This window comes from Mesoplodon bidens (assembly GCF_964165515.1).
Source record: "Mesoplodon bidens genome assembly, chromosome: 19".
Classification (NCBI taxonomy): Eukaryota; Metazoa; Chordata; class Mammalia; order Artiodactyla; family Ziphiidae; genus Mesoplodon; species Mesoplodon bidens.
Window position 1 is genome coordinate 15,221,384 of NC_138179.1, and position 19,853 is coordinate 15,241,236.

Sequence of the window (19,853 nt, forward strand, 5' to 3'; positions counted from 1 at the left end):
ATGCTGGGTTGCTGATTAGGTAAGTTTTTATCCCTCTCCAAGCTTCACCAGAACAAAGGATCACTGCTCCTCTTCAGTTCAGGAAAGGAGGAGGATTGGTTGAAGTTTGTGTAAATTCCAGGAGAAAAGTTAAGTATGGTTTGGTATTATCCTTGGCACTGAGAATACCAGAAGCGTTTGTACAATCAGGTCAAATGCCACTGTTCAATTTATGTGATTGCCAAAGACTCAGCTGATACAGGGCTGTGGTTTGACATGGTCCCTTTGTTCCCGATAATAAACATGTGTAATGTCAATTATACTAATGTGCTTTGCTCTATTTGAAACAAGGAGGCTGATGATGAGGCCAGGACACTGTACCTCATTCTCTCTGACCAGGTGCTCTCTGATAACGCATTTTTCCTGTCTCTTTGTAACTGGTAATTAGGTTCTCAGCTGAGCTGTCAGGAATCTTGACAGGCTTCACAGGCAGTCACCATCTGACAGTTTACACCTGTGGGTTTTCACAGCTGGCATGTTCCCTCCCTGGAAAGCAAAGTTTCTCAAATCCTAAGCTCCTCCTATCATTCAAAGAGTCTGATGTGAGTGGAAGTCTAGCTCTCTCAGTGCATTATCCAATTCCAAAGCAGACTCTTGGGTCCCGTGGTGGTGATGGGGGGAAACCTCTGTATTCATGTATATCCTCAGCAGTAAGGGGCATATGATTGGGCAATAGAGTGGGAGTGGTCCAAGTCAGAGGCGGCATGGGAGTTTGGGAATTTGACATAGTCTATCAAAAAGAGAGGAAAAAAATGAGCTAATAAAGTTGCTTTTTCTTTTGTTTTTAAAAAGCTCAACCCCTGTACACCCCAACAATTGAAAGCAGGGACTCAGATATTTGTACACCATGTTCATAGCAGCATTATTCCCAATAGCCAAAGGTGGAAACAACCCAAATGTCCATTGACAGATGAATGCCTAAACAAAATGTGATACATACATACATGGAATATTATTCAGCCTTAAAAGGGAATGAAATTCTGACACATGCTACAACATGAATGAAACTTGAAGACATTATGCTAAGTAAAATAAGACAGTCACAAAAAGACAAACACTACGTGATTCCACTTATATGAGGTACCTGGGGTCATCAGATCATAGCGATAGAAGGTAGACTAGAGATTACTGGGGGCGGGGGGCAGGTAGGACAGTGGAGGTTGTTGTTTAATAGGTATAGAGTACAGGATTTCAGTTTCTTAAAAATTTTTTTTCACTCTATTTTATATTGGAGTATAGCCTATCAGAGTTTCAGTTTTGGAAGACGAAAAAAATTCTGGAGATTGTTAGTGGCGATGGTTGTACAACAACATGAATGTACTTAGTGCCACTGAACTGTATATTTTCAAATGGTTAAAGTGGTAAATTTTGTTACGTATGTTTTACCACAGTCCCTTTTGGATTAGAGGACCTAGGTAGTCGATTAAAAGAAATCAGTTCTTCCCAGAAGCTCCTCAGATGGGCTCGCATACTTACCTTGATCACAGCACTGGCCAGACAGTACCATCAAGCCTATTTTGCTGCTCATCTCTTGTTTTTGCTGCCTCTATGCATAGTCTGTGTGGTTCTTGTGACGTTGCATTCCAGAGATGGAGCACGTTTATCAGGCCTAAGCCCCCAGTGTGTGCAGTGTATGACATTCCCCGGTGTCTGGCTCAGGGATGGGCACATGATCCAGATAGAGCCAATGAGAGGCAATAAAACTTTCTCTGGCATTTTGGGGAAAGAAATTCTCTTATTTTTTTCCTGAAATTTGATGACAATAATGATAACAAGAATAATGAAATAGTTAACACTTATTAAGTGCTTATCCCGTGCCAGGGAGAGTTCTGAACACAATTTATTTTCTTTAGCCCTCACAATAACTATACGGGGTAAGTACAGTTATTATTCCACTTTTACAAATGGTGGAACTGAGGCACAGAGTGTTTCGATTAACCTGTTGAAGTTCTCATAGCTGATATGTGGTGAGGCCAGGTGTCAAACCAGCTCTCACTCTGAACCACTACAGTCTGTTGCCTTGAAAGGATGTTAGGACTGGAATTGCTGATGCTTCTTGTTGTGAAGCCTCCAGACCAAAGTTAACGTGGTGGAAGTCCTAGAGATGAAACTAGAACATTTAAGCCCTAAACTAACTCTGCCTGAAGCCAGCCCGAACTGTGGACTTTTTAGCTTGTGTGAGCCAAACGATTCCCATTTTTTTCTTAAACTATTTTGGGTCTATGTCACTTACAGCCAAAGAGTCCTAAATGACTCAGGACTGTTTATTTGTTGGCCTTTTCCATCAGGCTGTGATCTCAAGAATAGGAATTGTATCTTATTCATCTCTATATCCATAGAGCCTAGCATAATACACATAACTGACATTCAATAATGCTTGCTATCTTTCAATTCATTATTCCATAAACACTTATTGTGGGTTGTCTGTGTGTCAGAAATTGGGTTAGATGTGGGAGATGGAAGTAAAATGAGTGAATGAAGGCTGTTATCCTGGAGTATGTGGAAGAATAGCAACTATAAATGTTAATGTGATAGAGTAATCTAGGAAAAGATGCATATGTGTGCTAGAGTTCCCAGGAAGTTGCAGTCACCTTGGCACTATGTACCTGGATGCTGGGCATTTTCTGGGTTCCTGCACATGCCAGATACTTTCAGAATTGTCTAACGTTCTAAGAATGTCTGGGAAGGCACCTGCCTCCCAAACTGACGTACATACCAGATACATAAATACCAGATACCTGGCCTTGTCATGTGAACCATGTGTTTCCCACTGTGCTTCTCTGTGTTGCTTGACTCTCAAAAGTGCATTCTGTAAAATAAGTATGCCCTGCCCATTTCTCAGAGTTATGGTGAAGATCAAAAGAGGTCATAGATATGAAAGTTCTATTGTGTCCAGGTGATAGTTGCTTTCTTTTACCTGGCCACAGCAAGTGCCAATATATTGTACTCTAGCTAGCATCCCCACAAAACCATATCATTTGGCCTCGCCAGCAGTTTTATTCTTCTTGTAGTGAACATCTGTTGTTTTTGTCTGTCCAGAATTTCTCCCTCATCTTCTGGCAGAAAGTACCCTACATTCCTTTAAGGAATTTCCTCTCCATCACTCTGTGTAGTTTTGTGGAGCTGTTACTCTGAGCCTCTTGCCACAGAGTGGACACACAATCCTAGCTAGGGCAATCAAAATGTCTCACCCCTTGGTGAAATGACTAGCCCAGAGAAGGGCATATAACACAGGGTCCAATTCGGGCCACTCAAAGATGTTCCTTTGGATATTATATACTGTTAGGTGAGAGTGAGAAGCTTTCCTTTGCCTTTAGGGTCACTAAACTGGGATGAACTGTGAATCTGGACTTCTGTGGCCATTCCTCCCATTCCACTCTGCCCTCTGCCTCAGTCCAGCATCCATGCCTCTGCTACATGAATCGACTACTAAGATGGAAGTTCATCTAATATGATCTATGTGAAGCCTGTTTGCACCTCTCATGGAAACACTGTCTCTGGTCCATATGCCCCAAATTCTGATCTGCTCATCCTCACAAAAAGTACCAAATGACTTCAATTTCTACATTTACAATATTGTTATATTTTTGTGTTGAGAACATTTGTGAAGAGGAGAAATAAAGGATGAGTTTCATGATAACCATTTATATGGTACCATTTGATCACTAGACTAGACCTCTGTCCCCTGCTCAGGGGTTTTGGGCAACAGGTGAGAGAGAGCAGGTTATGCAGGAAAGGCCACATAGCAGGAGAGATTAAGTGGTTGTATAAACCTAAATTTTGGGACAGGGCTTCTGTCACTAATGATCATAATACAGTGTCATATCAGCAAAGGAAGCATCTGGTTAAAACCAATATTAGAAATGCCCTTGATTCATTTCCTGTGTATAGACAGTATTAATGGCAGCATTCAGTGTTGGGGTATATTAAACTAGATGACAGCAGTGGGAAGCACCCGGATCCTCAGTTGCATTCCCCCCTCCAATACAAACACAGACAACCTTATAACAAAATCCAATCTATGGAGAAAAATAGCCAAGCAACTGGGAGCTGGGTATGGTGCATGGAGAAGCTGAAAACAGGAAACAAAAAGAGGCAAACACCTGACAAAATTCTTTTAATTCCTGAAGCACTGGACTTTTCAGTTACAGGGTTTAATAAACTTCCTTTTTTTTCCCCCTGTAAGGTGATTTCAATTGTCATTTTCAACCAAAGACTTCTTACCAGTATCATATTACTACCTAGCAAAGAGAAGGCTAAAAGAGGAGGCCCAAAGACAATCCTAGGCCAATAAAATAACAACTTATTTTAAGTTTTCATTGCCAGCTGTTTGTTTCATATCCTACATATCAGAACTCTGGTAGGAATTTGTGTTTTCAATTGTGGCAGATGTCAGCCAAAGACAAGGGCACGACAAAATCACCAATTGGTCCAGAAGATACATTCCAAAAGCCTCTCAGTCCACAGACATGCTGCCCAACCCTTGCCACATTCACAGATGTCCCAGACAGTCGTGATGCACTGATCATGGGTGCCTGCCAGAGGGTAGTGTCAGAGCAGTGCGATGGATATTTACCTCCTAACACATACACAATAACAGCTAACACTTGAAAACATTTCCCATGGGTTAGGCACTTTACATGGTATCTTATTTAAATCCTCACACAACCCTGTAAGGAAGGTAATGTTAACCCCATTTTACAGATAAGGAAAGCAACACCCAGCCTGGTTATGAGACTGGCACAAAGTAACATACTCACTGACAGGAGTAAGAGATGGAGGCGGGACTCCACAGTCAATGTTTTTAACTACGGCTGTACTACCTTCACACCCACTGCCTGATATCTTCAGGGCTGGCTTTCTTTTAGACTCTGGTGCAGCTGCTTTAATTTATTCATGGCTTGCTGCAGATGCTTATCTGATAGATACCCGAGACTGAAAGGTTTCTAGGACAGGACTTTCTTGAACTGAATTGTATTCTACCATCCTTAGGGGACCTTGGCCCAGCATTTGTCTATTTCTGTGGGTTAAAATAGAGTAATCTGCTGCCTCCACATGCAGGGCATTTTTAAATGTGGCATTTGTAAAAGGTTCACAAAATGAGCCCGATTAATACGGGGATGCAGAGCTCAAGAACCAACTCTGTATATGATGAGTGTTACTTTGCAGCCTGTGAAACCATGCTTCTATCAGGCAGCCTTTTGTAGACACGTCTGAATGAGGTATGACCACCAGACTTCAAGCTGTCAACAAATTTAACAAGTATTTGTTAAATTGAGTTGAACATAATTGGTCTTTTAATGAGTGACAATACTGAACAGATAGTTTCATTAGCTAGATATCATATCAGTCAGTGTACCCACCCACACATTGACAAGCTATCTTTTTGCACACAGATACATGTGCAACAACAAATACACTGACATTACATGGTCAGGCATCTCTTAAACACTTGAAATGTGTACATGGCATCAAGCTGTCCTCGGTTGGTGGTACCAGGAGTATAATACGGTAGAAAGACAGCATGCTTTGGATTCATTCACAACTGGGTTCAAATTCTAGCTCACCACTTACTTATTAGTTTTTTGATTTGGGGCAAGTGACATAAGCTCTCTGAACCCTGTTTTCCTTACCTATAAAACAGAGGTAATAATAATAGTACATCACAAGTTTGTTGTGAGGATTAAATGAGACAGTGTTTGGAAAGAGCTTATTCTTGGTTTTGTCACTGCTTGGGTAACTTTTCTGTCAAGGTCAAATCGTGGTTGGTACCCATTCATCTCCCAGAGCTTTCTGACCCCAATTTATAGGCTCAAAAGAATACCTAGTTGAGATATGAGATGGCCTCTCAGGGAAGTGACACTTGAAGCATATTAGCAGTTAGCAGAAGAGTGAATAATATCAGGATGGTAGGAATATCCTAAGGCTAGAGAGGTATGCAGGGGTTTTGTTTGGATTTAATTTGGAAGGCTTTGGGGAGTCATGCAAGAGTTTTAAGCAGAGAAATGAAATATTCAGCTTTTAGAAATTGCATTTTAGGAAGAATAAAAGCATTTAGCTCAGGACAGAGAATGGGGCATCCTGAGGGGTGGCAAGGAGAGTAGTTGGAAGGCAATTACAGTACCTCAAGTGAGAAACTGAGGTATGAACCACCACAGGAGAAGCAATGGGGATGAAGAACGAGACCAATCCAAGAAATGTTCAGGAGTTAAATCTACAGAAAGCGCAATATCTGCAACCATTCTAAGCATTGACTTATTTTCCTACCATCGATGAGTGTAATTTTCTTTTTTTTCATAAATTCTAAAAATTAAATAACTGATATGTTTTGCAGTATCTACTAACAGTACTTTCCTGTTGAACAAATTTGACATTGGGATAAGCCCATGTGTAGGTGTGTGTGTGTGAAATTTGAAGAAGTTGAGGAGGGAGGCCTATTTGCACCAGATCATAGGCACAGATCTGGAATAATAATAATAATAATAATAATAATGAGACAGCCAGAATCTCTTAAGATGCCCCATGTGCTGAGGAAATGGGGCAGGGGGAACTACAATTTGTGGTAGAGGTGGAGGTAAGTGTGAGAACGAGGTAGTGGCAGATACAAAATACTATAAAAACACCACACATACAACATCAAATCTTTAGATTTAACTACCAGTTTATAAGAAATATAATCATTGAAGCAAATGTGAAATGACATCATGAGGAGGCAACTGGCCAAGTCCAGAATGTGGAAAATTCTTAGGATAAATAATCTGATTTCTTCAACAAATAAACTACATACAAAAAAGAAAGAAAAAAGGAAGGAAGGAAGAAAAAAGGAAGGGGAACGTGAAAAGAGACTGAAGAGACATATTTATCAATCAAATGCAAAGTGGAGAATTTGTTCAGACCCTGATTCAGATAAATGTGCTATGAAAAGATATTTTGGAAACTATTGGGAAAAACTGAACATGGATTGGGTATTAAATAATATTAAGGAAGTATTGTAAAGGTGTGATAATGAAATCACGGTTATGTTACAACAAAAGTATTTGTTAGAGATACGTATTAAAGTGCGTATTTACAGGCGAAATGTTATGATGGTTTATTAGAGATTTACTTAAAAGTACATGGGGTGAGGGGAAAGGTTGTGGGAGAATAGGTGAAACAAGATTGATAAAGTGTGATAACAGCTGAAACTGGGTGATAGACACATGGTTTACTATTCTATCTGACTCCTTTTTTTGTATGTGTGAAATTTTCTATAAAAAGATTAAGAACAAATACTATGGGAAAGCATGAATCTCTTTCCATTCCCAAATATATGAAGTAACTAGAACATTCTTGCTGTTAACACTTTCAGAAGATGGGATCAGGACTGGAGGGGCATCATTTAAGGAGTGGGTGGAGGATGAGGGGCTTCAGGGACAGGAAGGTACAAGAAAAACTGGTTTTGAGTGGTGCTGAAAAGCCAAAGAGGAACACAAGTTTCAAGATGGAAGGAGTATCAACTGTGTCAAGTATTGTAGATGTCAAGAAGGAAGGGATTAAAATGAATACTCCACTAGACACAACTAGAAGGACACTCTTGACCTTGGCGAGATCAAATTCTCAATTTTCTGTGGAGGTGGGATGATAGACAACTTTTCCAAGACTTTGTCTGTGACGGACAGGAGAGGTAAAGATCATAATCTTTCTTTTCCCCTCAGAGAAGGAGAAATTTCGGCTTGTTTTTTTTAAATTTTATTTTGTTTTGTTGTTGTTGTTGTTTTTAATGCTGAGGGGAAGTTGCCATTTGAGAATGGTTGACGATATAGGTGAAAAGAGTAATGACTGACTGACTTGCAAAGCAAGGACCCTTACTAGGAGAGGGAACATTTAGAACAAATTACATGTACATTCGGCTGAAGCAGAGAGCTTGTTTTTTCTCACAGCCAATGTACTTTCCTAGTTTATTGTAACTTCCAACAACTGTTCTGGTGTACATTTTCACTCACAAGTCCCACACAACAGATGTATTCATCTCAGTTGTTTTACTGATTGAAGAACCAAGATTTTTATGACTGCACCTTAGGCATACCTTTTGGTTCTTGAAAAAAATTTCTCTTTGTGGCCCACTGAAGGGGTTTTCCCCTAAAAAAATGTTTTTCATTTAAAAAAATGAGAAGCACTACCTCTTCCCTTAGAACTCTTTAGTTTACTGTTCTTGTTACTCAACCTACTCAATCCACAAAAACTTTTCAAGAATTTGTCCCTTTCCTACCATCGCTAACTATAGGATGGTTTAGCTCTGTATTTCCAACTCTTGTTACCGTTCCAAAAATTATTATAAACGTTTAGAATCTGAAAAACTCAGTTATATACTGATTACGCTGACCAGCTTACCTCTGAATTCCACGGAGGGGTTGAAGTAAGGTGTGTAAGAAGGAGGCTATTCAACATGTCAGGGCAAGCTTCTCATTCGCAGGGTTTTGGGAGGGGGGACGGATATTTTAGGAGTGGGAAAAGCAAAGGAGAAGGAGAGCAGATTAGCTCTTCTTTCTTAGATTTCAGGGTGAAATGAATACACCTGACGCCCACGTGGCAGAACGGCTCCGCCAGGTGAGCGAGGCCGGGCTGGGCAGAGGATGGAACTCTGGGCCACTCTGGAGACTCCGCCCAGTGTGAGCACTCGCGCGCTCCCGTGAGGGCGTGCACGCGTACGCAGTCTTGTCTCGCGCAGGGTCGAGCCTGTCAGGCGGGAAATCTCGCGAGATTGGATACTGGGATGACTGTCGGGAGGAGGGGAGTGGTGTCTGGGAAGGGGGGGGAATCTGGGCAGCGGCCGGGCTCTGTGGCTTCAGGGCTCGGAGAGAGAGAGAGGGAGGGTGGCAAAGAGAGTGAGTCGGTGCCGCCGCCTGCCTAAGGAGAGAGGAGGGGTCCTGCTTGCCTGCGCCCTTCGCGGGCCGAGAGCGCGAGGCACCCGCGAACCTCTGAGGCCTCCAGCCCCTGGGGACCCCGCCCCGCCGGCCGGCCGGCCCGGGGCCTCTCTTCCCTTTGTGAGCGCCCCCTTCCCAGGGGTGGTGGTGGCTGAGGTCTGTGCGTGGGCCCGCCCGCCAAGGGGCCGCGGCGGGGGACCGAGAGGGCCTCGGCTGTGTGAGGACGGGAGGCGGCCGAGGCCCGGGCCGGTTCCCCCGAGGCGGCGGCGGCGGCTCCCGGCACTTCCCCGCGCCATCTTAGCTGAGTCCAAGCGCTGAGGGCGCCTCCTCGACCCCGGTCGTCCCTTCGCCCCCCCCCCCGCCCCTTGTCGCAGAGCTTGGGCTGGGCGGCTTGCTGGGGCTCCGGGGGGGGGGCGGCGGTCTGTCGCCTGGCCCCCTCCTCCTCCTCACTCCTCGCCCTCCAGCGTAGCGGCTACCCAAGCGCTGCAGGGGGCTGTGGCTGCCTACTCCGCCCCAGACCTGTCGGCGAAAGGGTAAGGGCACCTCTGCCTTGGGAGACATGGAGGGGGCGGGGAAATTCGGCCCACTTTGGCCGCTGCGCGGAAGAAGGGATGTGGGGGTGGGGTGGGGGAGGGAGACAAGGAGGGTCTGTAATTCTGTGGGTGGGGTGAAGAAGCTGGTGAACTGGGCGCCCTCCCGTTTTGAGGGGCAAGAGCAATTACATTCCTCTTTCCTGAGGGTTACCGGAAGGGGTGGTAGAAGAGGATGTCTCGAGGAAGGTGTGGCCCTCCTAAGGAGACTGGGTTGATGTGCACCCCGATTTAAAGGCGCGAGGTCCCTTTCCCTTCTGATTCCTCTGCTCCTCCCTCTCCTCCTTTGTAGTGTCTGTGAATTCTTGGGAAGGGAGACTGCTCTGGGTAGTGTACTGGGTGGATTCCCACCCTCCCTGCTCGCTCGGGAAATCTATACCCCTCTTCTCTAGGGGTGATGGGAGCGTTTCTTTCCCCCTACCCTTCCCCATTCTTTAGTCTACTGCAGTGCTGCAGAAGAAGTCCAAGGCAGTTTCTTCATACACAGGCCCGTGTATACAGTGAAGGGAGGGGGAGCAAGAGAGGGAAGTAATGGCGCTTCCCTTAGAAAGGTTACCCCTTTTCCTTTGGTTTTAAATCGATAACGGTACTGGTTTAATACTCTTCCCCTCTGATCTGTCCCTGGGAAGTATGTCTCTTACTGTTGGGGGGATACGGCCTCTAAAGAGAGACCCTGCCATGTTAGAACAGTTTTGATGTCTCTCTCTTTTCAAAAGACTGGGTTGACTTTTTTTGTGTGTGAGCATATTGGGTTTTCGTTAGGATTAAAATAAAATAATTTTGTACTCCCTCATTTCCCTCTTTTTTTTCTTCCTATGACTTTTGTAGTTCTTGAAGAATTATTAAAGATTATTGTATACAGACAGGCTGTCTGATGGACATTCCTTCTCCCTGAGCTGTGAATTTTTAGGGTTAACACTATTTTGTATACATTGAAATCGGAATTTTCCGAAAATGATTAGGTTACAAGCCTGTTGAAAATGCCTTGTTTCTTAATGTAATAAAAATTAATAAAGATTAATTTGCCTAATGATATTGTGATAGGATCTATATTCTGTAGTCAGTAGGTCGTTTTTCCACTTCTTTTGCTTCATGTCGTATTTGTTTAAAACAAATCATCTTATCTGGTTTACAGTAGTGCTTGTTGGTTTTGTTTAGTAGAATAGAAATAAATTTAAAAAAAAATTAACATTCTGGAAGTGTGTTGCCAAGTTCTTGTGACCAAAGAGTAGTCTTGAAATCTACAGTTGATACTTTTTTCTTTAAGTATTTAGAGTTACTGATGAAGTGATTTCAATATGTTCCGTACATGAATATTCATATAATTAAATAACTTTTATATAAAGTGATGAAGGTGACTAAACTAACTACAGAGATCATGTCTTGACATTTTACTAGCAAGTTGTATTTGGTGTTTAAGCTTTACTTAGTGGGTGACTTGTTTTTAAATACTTCCAAATGCCATCTGCATATTACATTGTCCATCAGAGCTTTTTTGGTGTGTTTGTTGCATTTTGAAACCTGTTTTAAGACAGGTATTTAAAGATGTTAGTAGTAGTAGTGTTAAGCATTAATTTAGTTTCTGTCATCTTATTTCATGATTTTGATATAGGGAGGCACATTAATGGTATGTTAAATCAGTTTTTATTATTTTTCCTCAGCAAATGGAATTCTCCTTACTTTATTCTCTTTTGATTTTTATCTGAACTCATTTTAACTTAAACAGCACTTCTCATATGAACCTTTATTTCATGGCACAAAGCTGCATGTTGTGGTGTGTAGTTTTCCCCTCTTTGGCAAATTGTGAGGTAAAGTCTAATTCCTGTGTTACGGCTTGTTGATAATTCGTATGTACTAGCATGTATAAACCCAAGCATACTGCTCAGTAAAAAGTGACTGTTTTTGTCTTCGAAAGGTGAAGGCAGAGGGGATTTATCAATAAGGGCTACAAAACTTAAGGATGTACACTGGATATAGGTAAACTACTTGATATATATCAGCATACTAGAACTAAGAGGCACTCTTTAGAACAACTATGAAGAAACCCTTTACAGTAGATGGTAGGAGTTCTGTTAAAGGTGGTAAAACTATGTTCATGACCAATTAGATAAATTCATTATTAAGGAAAAACTGTCTGTGGGTTATTGCAGGTGAGTTCTGATGCCACTGTCAGAAAGAGAAACTAAGAGCTGTTAGTCTGAGTTAATTGATTCCAGATTATATGGTACCTCTTGGGTTTCTAAATAGTTATCTACAAAATGGCAGTGTACATCACTTCCTGTTCTTTCACAACTGATTCTCTGAATTCCCTCTTAGTGACTTAATTTTTGGCATTCTGATACCTGATTTGTTAATTTGGTTATAATTCTCATGTTTTATAGATGGAAGAATTTCTAAGAATCAGTTGGGTTTAAAGGCTTTGTATAGTCTAGGATTATCTTGACAGTAACTAAATTTCCTTACAAATTAAAGGATAGTTTCTCAAACAGATTTAAACAGAGGTTTTAAAGAAATACAGCAATATACAGGACCAAAAGTATGAGTGAACTGAATAGAAAATAATTATTGTATTTTCTGTAGTATATATTTTGGGAGAACTGTAGATGTGGCAGTTAGCATGTTAATATAAAACAAGTTTTATTTACATCAAGGTATACACATGATATTTGGTCCCATGCTATGATGCCATCCCACTAGTAAGAAAGAAACTGATTACTTACAGAATACTAGGACTGAATACTCTTAACTAACCATAAAAAGTGTAATTTATTTTAAGAATTTGCTGGTACTTAGTAGATATGAATACTTAGTAAATCCAGAAGTTATCTAGGGGGCCAACTGTTGGCATTGAAATTAGATTTGAGATTAATCTGTTATTTGAATTAATAAATTCTTTGCTTTTCATTTGACTTCTCTGTATATTAAAATCATTTTATTTCTCCTCTGTATATCTTTTTGGTTATCAGTAGTCTGTTGTAATAATTGTACTCATACTGATTTAACCTTTTAGAAATTAGGAGCTTTTTTCTATGTATAAGTTAAGGGCTGCTATTCAGTTCAGGATCATATATGAATGCATCTCTTCTAAAAAGTGTCAATTCTGTAGTTAAGTCTTGCATAAAATTGAGATTGTTCCATTAAACAGAGTGCCAACGTATGTTCGTCTGCCTTTAGGTTTCTGTACTTGTTCATGGCTGGATTATTTTTTTATATTCTTCAAGATTTCAAATTCTAAAAATGTAAGTGTAAAAGATACAAACCTCTACATTCCATTATATTGGATGGAAATATTTTAATTTTAATGATAAAAATTGATATTTAATATCATTAAAGTGTTTCATACCTTCTTAAAAAATCTACATGAATTTAAATGTGTGGAGGGGCTAGAAACAATTACTTTCAATTGGGATGTTCTTTCAACATTTGGTAACAATTATTTCTATATCAGTCTCTTCTGTTTGTGCTAGAAGCAGACTTTTTGTTCTGAAATACAGTTTAAGGCTGCATTTTCTTACCTAGTGAAAAAATTAAGTGGCCCATAAAAGGTGGAAAGGTTTTTCACAATATAAAAAATTTACGTGGCATGTAGATAAAGTTAATAAAAGTACAGGTTACTAGGTACTTTGCATAATTAATATATAGCCTGTTAAAAATGCCAGTAGCAGTGACATTGTTATAAAAGCATAACTACATTTAATTAGCCTCTAACTTATCTTTAAAGCTGAGAAGGGGCTGGTTTTTCTTTTTGATAAAATTATTCAATATGATTGTGTTGTGCAGATTCAGAAGTAGATGAATTACTTCATTTAGAAAGACATGCAAAGTTTAGTTTCTGAGAAAAACATCAACAGATACTGGAATGGAACAAAATATTCGGATCTGCAGCCACCAATAATACAACTGTCACTTAATATATCTTAATTTTACCATTTATTATCTGTGTAACTTCTTTTTTTTTTTTTTTTTTTCTTTTTTTTTTTTTTAATTAGTTTCTGCTTTATAACAAAGTGAATCAGTCATACATATACATCTGTTCCCACATCCCTTCCCTCATGCATCTCCCTCCCTCCCACCCTCCCCATCCCACCCCTCCAGGCGGTCACAAAGCACCGAGCTGATCTCCCTGTGCTCTGCGGCTGCTTCCCACTATCTATCTACCTTACGTTTGGTAGTGTATATGTGTCCATGCCTCTCTTTCGCTTTGTCACAGCTTACCCTTCCCCCTCCCCATATCCTCAAGTCCATTCTCAAGTAGGTCTGTGTCTTTATTCTCGTTTTGCCCCTAGGTTCTTCATGACATTTTTTTTTTAAATTCCGTATATATGTGTTAGCATACGGTATTTGTCTTTCTCTTTCTGACTAACTTCACTCTGTATGACAGACTCTAGGTCTATCCACCTCATTACAAATAGCTCAGTTTCGTTTCTTTTTATGGCTGAGTAATATTCCATTGTATATATGTGCCACATCTTCTTTATCCATTCATCCGATGATGGACACTTAGGTTGTTTCCAGCTCCGGGCTATTGTGAATAGAGCTGCAATGAACATTTTGGTACATGTCTCTTTTTGAATTATGGTTTTCTCAGGGTATATGCCCAGTAGTGGGATTGCTGGGTCATATGGTAGTTCTATTTGTAGTTTTTTAAGGAACCTCCATACCGTTCTCCATAGTGGCTGTACCAATTCACATTCCCACCAGCAGTGCAAGAGTGTTCCCTTTTCTCCACACCCTCTCCAGCATTTATTGTTTCTAGATTCCTTGATGATGGCCATTCTGACTGGTGTGAGATGATATCTCATTGTAGTTTTGATTTGCATTTCTCTAATGATTAATGATGTTGAGCATTCTTTCATGTGTTTGTTGGCAGTCTGTATATCTTCTTTGGAGAAATGCCTATTTAAGTCTTCTGCCCATTTTTGGATTGGGTTGTCTGTTTTTTTGCTATTGAGCTGCATGAGCTGTTTATAAATTTTGGAGATTAATCCTTTGTCAGTTGCTTCATTTGCAAATATTTTCTCCCATTCTGAGGGTTGTCTTTTGGTCTTCTTTATGGTTTCCTTTGCTGTGCAAAAGCTTTGAAGTTTCATTAGGTCCCATTTGTTTATCTTTGTTTTTATTTCCATTTCTCTAGGAGGTGGGTCCAAAAGGATCTTGCTGTGATTTATGTCATAGAGTGTTCTACCTATGTTTTCCTCTAAGAGTTTGATAGTTTCTGGCCTTACATTTAAGTCTTTAATCCATTTTGAGCTTATTTTTGTGTATGGTGCTAGGGAATGATCTAATCTCAAACTTTTACATGTCCCTGTCCAGTTTTCCCAGCACCACTTATTGAAGAGGCTGTCCTTTCTCCACTGTACATTCCTGCCTCCTTTATCAAAGATAAGTTGGCCATATGTGCGTGGGTTTATCTCTGGGCTTTCTATCCTGATCCACTGATCTATCTTTCTGTTTTTATGCCAGTACCAGACTGTCTTAATTACTGTAGCTTTGTAGTATAGTCTGAAGTCAGGGAGCCTGATTCCTCCAGCTCCGTTTTTCGTTCTCAAGATTGCTTTAGCTATTCGGGGCCTTTTGTTTTTCCAAACAAATTTTGAAATTTTTTGTTCTAGTTCTGTGAAAAATGCCATTGGTAGTTTGATAGGGATTGCATTGAATCTGTAGATTGCTTTCGGTAGTAGAGTCATTTTCACAATATTGATTCTTCCAATCCAGGAGCATGGTATATCTCTCCATCTATTTGTATCATCTTTAATTTCTTTCATCAGTGTCTTATAGTTTTCTGCATACAGGTCTTTTGTCTCCTTAGGTAGGTTTATTCCTAGATATTTTATTCTTTTTGTTGCAATGGTAAATGGGAGTGTTTTCTTGATTTCATTTTCAGATTTTTCATCATTAGTGTATAGGAATGCCAGAGATTTCTGTACATTAATTTTATATCCTGCTACTTTACCAAATTCATTGATTAGCTCTAGTAGTTTTTCGGTAGCATCTTTAGGATTCTCTATGTATAGTATCATGTCATCTGCAAACAGTGACAGCTTTACTTCTTCTTTTCCAATTTGGATTCCTTTTATTTCCTTTTCTTCTCTGATTGCTGTGGCTAAAACTTCCAAAACTATGTTGAATAAGAGTGGTGAGAGTGGGCAGCCTTGTCTTGTTCCTGATCTTAGTGGAAATGGTTTCAGTTTTTCACCATTGAGGACAATGTTGGCTGTGGGTTTGTCATATATGGCCTTTATTATGTTGAGGAAAGATCCCTCTATACCTACTTTCTGCAGGGTTTTTATCATAAATGGGTGTTGAATTTTGTCGAAAGCTTTCTCTGCATCTATTGAGATGATCATATGGTTTTTCTCCTTCAACTTGTTAATATGGTGTATTACATTGATTGATTTGCGTATATTGAAGAATCCTTGCATTCCTGGCATAAACCCCACTTGATCATGGTGTATGATCCTTTTAATGTGCTGTTGGATTCTGTTTGCTAGTATTTTGTTGAGGATTTTTGCATCTATGTTCATCAGTGATATTGGCCTGTAGTTTTCTTTCTTTGTGACATCCTTGCCTGGTTTTGGTATCAAGGTGATGTCGGCCTCGTAGAATGAGTTTGGGAGTGTTCCTCCCTCTGCTATATTTTGGAAGAGTTTGAGAAGGATAGGTGTTAGCTCTTCTCTAAATGTTTGATAGAATTCACCTGTGAAGCCATCTGGTCCTGGGCTTTTGTTTGATGGAAGATTTTTAATCACAGTTTCAATTTCAGTGCTTGTGATTGGTCTATTCATATTTTCTATTTCTTCCTGAGTCAGTCTTGGCAGGTTGTGCATTTCTAAGAATGTGTCCATTTCTTCCAGGTTGTCCATTTTATTGGAATAGAGTTGCTTATAGTAATCTCTCATAATCTTTTGTATTTCTGCAGTGTCAGTTGTTACTTCTCCTTTTTCATTTCTAATTCTATTGATTTGAGTCTTCTCCCTTTTTTTCTTGATGAGTCTGGCTAATGGTTTGTCAATTTTGTTTATCTTCTCAAAGAACCAGCTTTTAGTTTGGTTGATCTTTGCTATCGTTTCCTTCATTTCTTTTTCATTTATTTCTGATCTGATCTTTATGATTTCTTTCCTTCTGCTAGCTTTGGGGTATTTTTGTTCTTCTTTCTCTAATTGCTTTAGGTGCAGGGTCAGGTTGTTTACTCGAAATGCTTCCTGTTTCTTAAGGTGGGATTGTATTGCTATAAACTTCCCCCTTAGAACTGCTTTTGCTGCGTCCCATAGGTTTTGGGTCGTCGTGTCTCCATTGTCATTTGTTTCTAGGTATTTTTTAATTTCCTCTTTGATTTCTTCAGTGATCACTTCGTTATTGAGTAGTGTATTGTTTAGCCTCCATGTGTTTGTATTTTTTACACATCTTTTCCTGTAATTGATGTCTAGTCTCATAGCATTGTGGTCGGAGAAGATACTTGATACAATTTCAATTTTCTTAAAATTACCGAGGCTTGATTTGTGACCCAAGATATGATCTATCCTGGAGAATGTTCCATGAGCACTTGAGAAAAATGTGTATTCTGTTGTTTTTGGATGGAATGTCCTATAAATATCAACTAAGTCCATCTCGTTTAATGTATCATTTAAAGCTTGTGTTTCCTTATTTATTTTCATTTTGGATGATCTGTCCATTGGTGAAAGTGGGGTGTTAAAGTCCCCTACTATGAGTGTGTTACTGTCGATTTCCCCTTTTATGGCTGTTAGTATTTGCCTTATGTATTGAGGTGCTCCTATGTTGGGTGCATAAATATTTACAATTGTTATATCTTCTTCTTGGATCGATCCCTTTATCGTTATGTAGTGTCCTTCCTTGTCTCTTCTAATAGTCTTTATTTTAAAGTCTATTTTGTCTGATATAAGAATTGCTACTCCAGCTTTCTTTTGATTTCCATTTGCATGGAATATCTTTTTCCATCCCTTTACTTTCAATCTGTATGTGTCTCTAGGTCTGAAGTGGGTCTCTTGTAGACAGCATATATATGGGTCTTGTTTTTGTATCCATTCAGCCACTCTGTGTCTTTTGGTGGGAGCATTTAGTCCATTTACATTTAAGGTAATTATTGATATGTATGTTCCTATTCCCATTTCCTTAATTGCTTTGGGTTCGTTATTGTAGGTATATTCCTTCTGTTGTGTTTCTTGCCTAGAGAAGTTCCTTTAGCATTTGTTGTAAAGCTGGTTTGGTGGTGCTGAACTCTCTCAGCTTTTGCTTGTCTGTAAAGGTTTTAATTTCTCCATCAAATCTGAATGAGATCCTTGCTGGGTAGAGTAATCTAGGTTGCAGGTTTCTCTCCTTCATCACTTTAATTATGTCCTGCCACTCCCTTCTGGCTTGTAGGGTTTCTGCTGAGAGATCAGCTGTTAACCTTATGGGGATTCCCTTGTGTGTTATTTGTTGTTTTTGCCTTGCTGCTTTTAATATGATTTCTTTGTGTTTAATTTTTGACAGTTTGATTAATATGTGTCTTGGTGTATTTCTCCTTGGATTTATTCTGTATGGGACTCTCTGTGCCTCCTGGACTTGATTAACTATTTCCTTTCCCAAATTAGGGAAGTTTTCAACTATAATCTCTTCAAATATTTTCTCAGTCCCTTTCTTTTTCTCTTCTTCTTCTGGAACCCCTATAATTCGAATGTTGGTGCGTTTAATGTTGTCCCAGAGATCTCTGAGACTCTCCTCTGTTCTTTTCATTCTTTTTTCTTTATTTTGCTCTGCATCAGTTATTTCCACTATTTTATCTTCCACCTCACTTATCCGTTCTTCTGCCTCAGTTATTCTGCTATTGATCCCATCTAGAGTATTTTTCATTTCATTTATTGTGTTTTTAATCGATGCTTGATTCATCTTTAGTTCTTCTAGGTCCTTGTTAACTGTTTCTTGCATGTTGTCTATTCTATTTCCAAGATTATGGATCATGGAAATAGAATCTTGGATCAGCTTTACTATCATTATTCTGAATTCTTTTTCAGGTAGACTGCCTATTACCTCTTCATTTGTTAGGTCTGGTAGGTGTTTATCTTGCTCCTTCACCTGCTGTGTGTTTTTCTGCCTTCTCATTTTGCTTATGTTACTGTGTTTGGGGTCTCCTTTTTGCCGGCTGCAGATTCGTAGTTCCCGTTGTTTTTGGTGTCTGACCCCAGTGGCTAAGGTTGTTTCAGTAGGTTGGGTAGGCTTCCTGGTGGGGGGGACTAATTCCTGTGCTCTGGTGGTTGAGGCTCGATCTTGTCTTTCTGGTGGACAGGTCCACGTCTGGTGGTGTGTTTTGGGGTGCCTATGGCCTTATTATGTTTTTAGGTAGCCTCTCTGCTAATGGGTGGGGTTGTGTTCCTGCCTTGCTAGTTGCTTGGCATAGGGTGACCTGCACTGTAGCTTGCTGGTCGTTGACTGAAGCTGGGTGCTGGTGTTGGGATGGAGATCTCTGGGAGATTTTCGCTGCTTGATATTATGTGGAGCTGGGAGGTCTGTTGTGGACCCGTGTCCTGAAGTTGGCTCTCCCACTTCAGAGGCACAGCACTGGCTCCTGGCTGCAGCACCAAGAGCCTTTCATCCACCCGGCTCAGAGTAACAGGGAGAAAAAGTAGAAAGAAAGAATTAGTAGAAGAAAGAAAGAGAGAGGGAAAGAAAGGAAGAAGGGAAGAAAGGAAGGAAGAAAGGAAGGAAGAAAGAAAGGAGGGAGGGAGGGAGGGAGGAAGGATGGAAAGAAAGAAGGAAAGAAAGGAGGGAGGGAGGGAGAAAGGAAAGGAAGAAAGACAGGAGGGAGGGAGGAAGGAAAGAAAAAGAAAGTGGAAAGAAGAAGGGTGGGAGGGAGGAAAGAAAAAGAAAGAAGGAAAGGAGGAGCGGAGGGAGGGAGGGAGGAAGGGAGAGTAGGAAAAAAAGAAAGAGCAGGTAAAGTAAAATAGAATAAAGTATGAAATATAGTAGCGTTATTAAAATTAGAAAGTAATTATTGAAAAAAAAAAAAAAAAAACGGACCGATAGAACCCTGAGACATATGGTGGAAGCAAAGCTATACAGAGAGAATCTTACACAGAAGATTACACATACACATTCACAAAAAGAGAGCAGGGGGAAAAATCAAAAATCTTGCTCTCCAAGTCCACCTCCTCAATTTGGGATAATTCGTTGTAAAAAGAGGAAAAGGGCGAGAAGTCTGAAATCTTGCTCTCTAAGTCCACCTCCTTAATTTGGAATAATTCGTTGTAAAAAGAGGAAAAGGGGGGAAAGTCTTAAATCTTGTCCTCAAAGTCCACTTCCTCAATTTGGGATGATTCGCTGTCCA

At 40.1% G+C, this 19,853-nt stretch overlaps 1 protein-coding gene across 1 annotated transcript in view; it reads left to right on the forward strand.

The window, feature by feature from the left end:
- Window positions 1-8,827: 8,827 nt before the first annotated feature.
- Window positions 8,828-19,853, forward strand: part of TAOK1 (TAO kinase 1) — a 160,876-nt gene continuing 149,850 nt past the window's right edge. The window contains exon 1 of the mRNA XM_081219238.1: window positions 8,828-9,475. The gene's annotated coding sequence lies outside the window, so the exon portion shown is untranslated. The remainder of the gene's footprint in view (window positions 9,476-19,853) is intronic.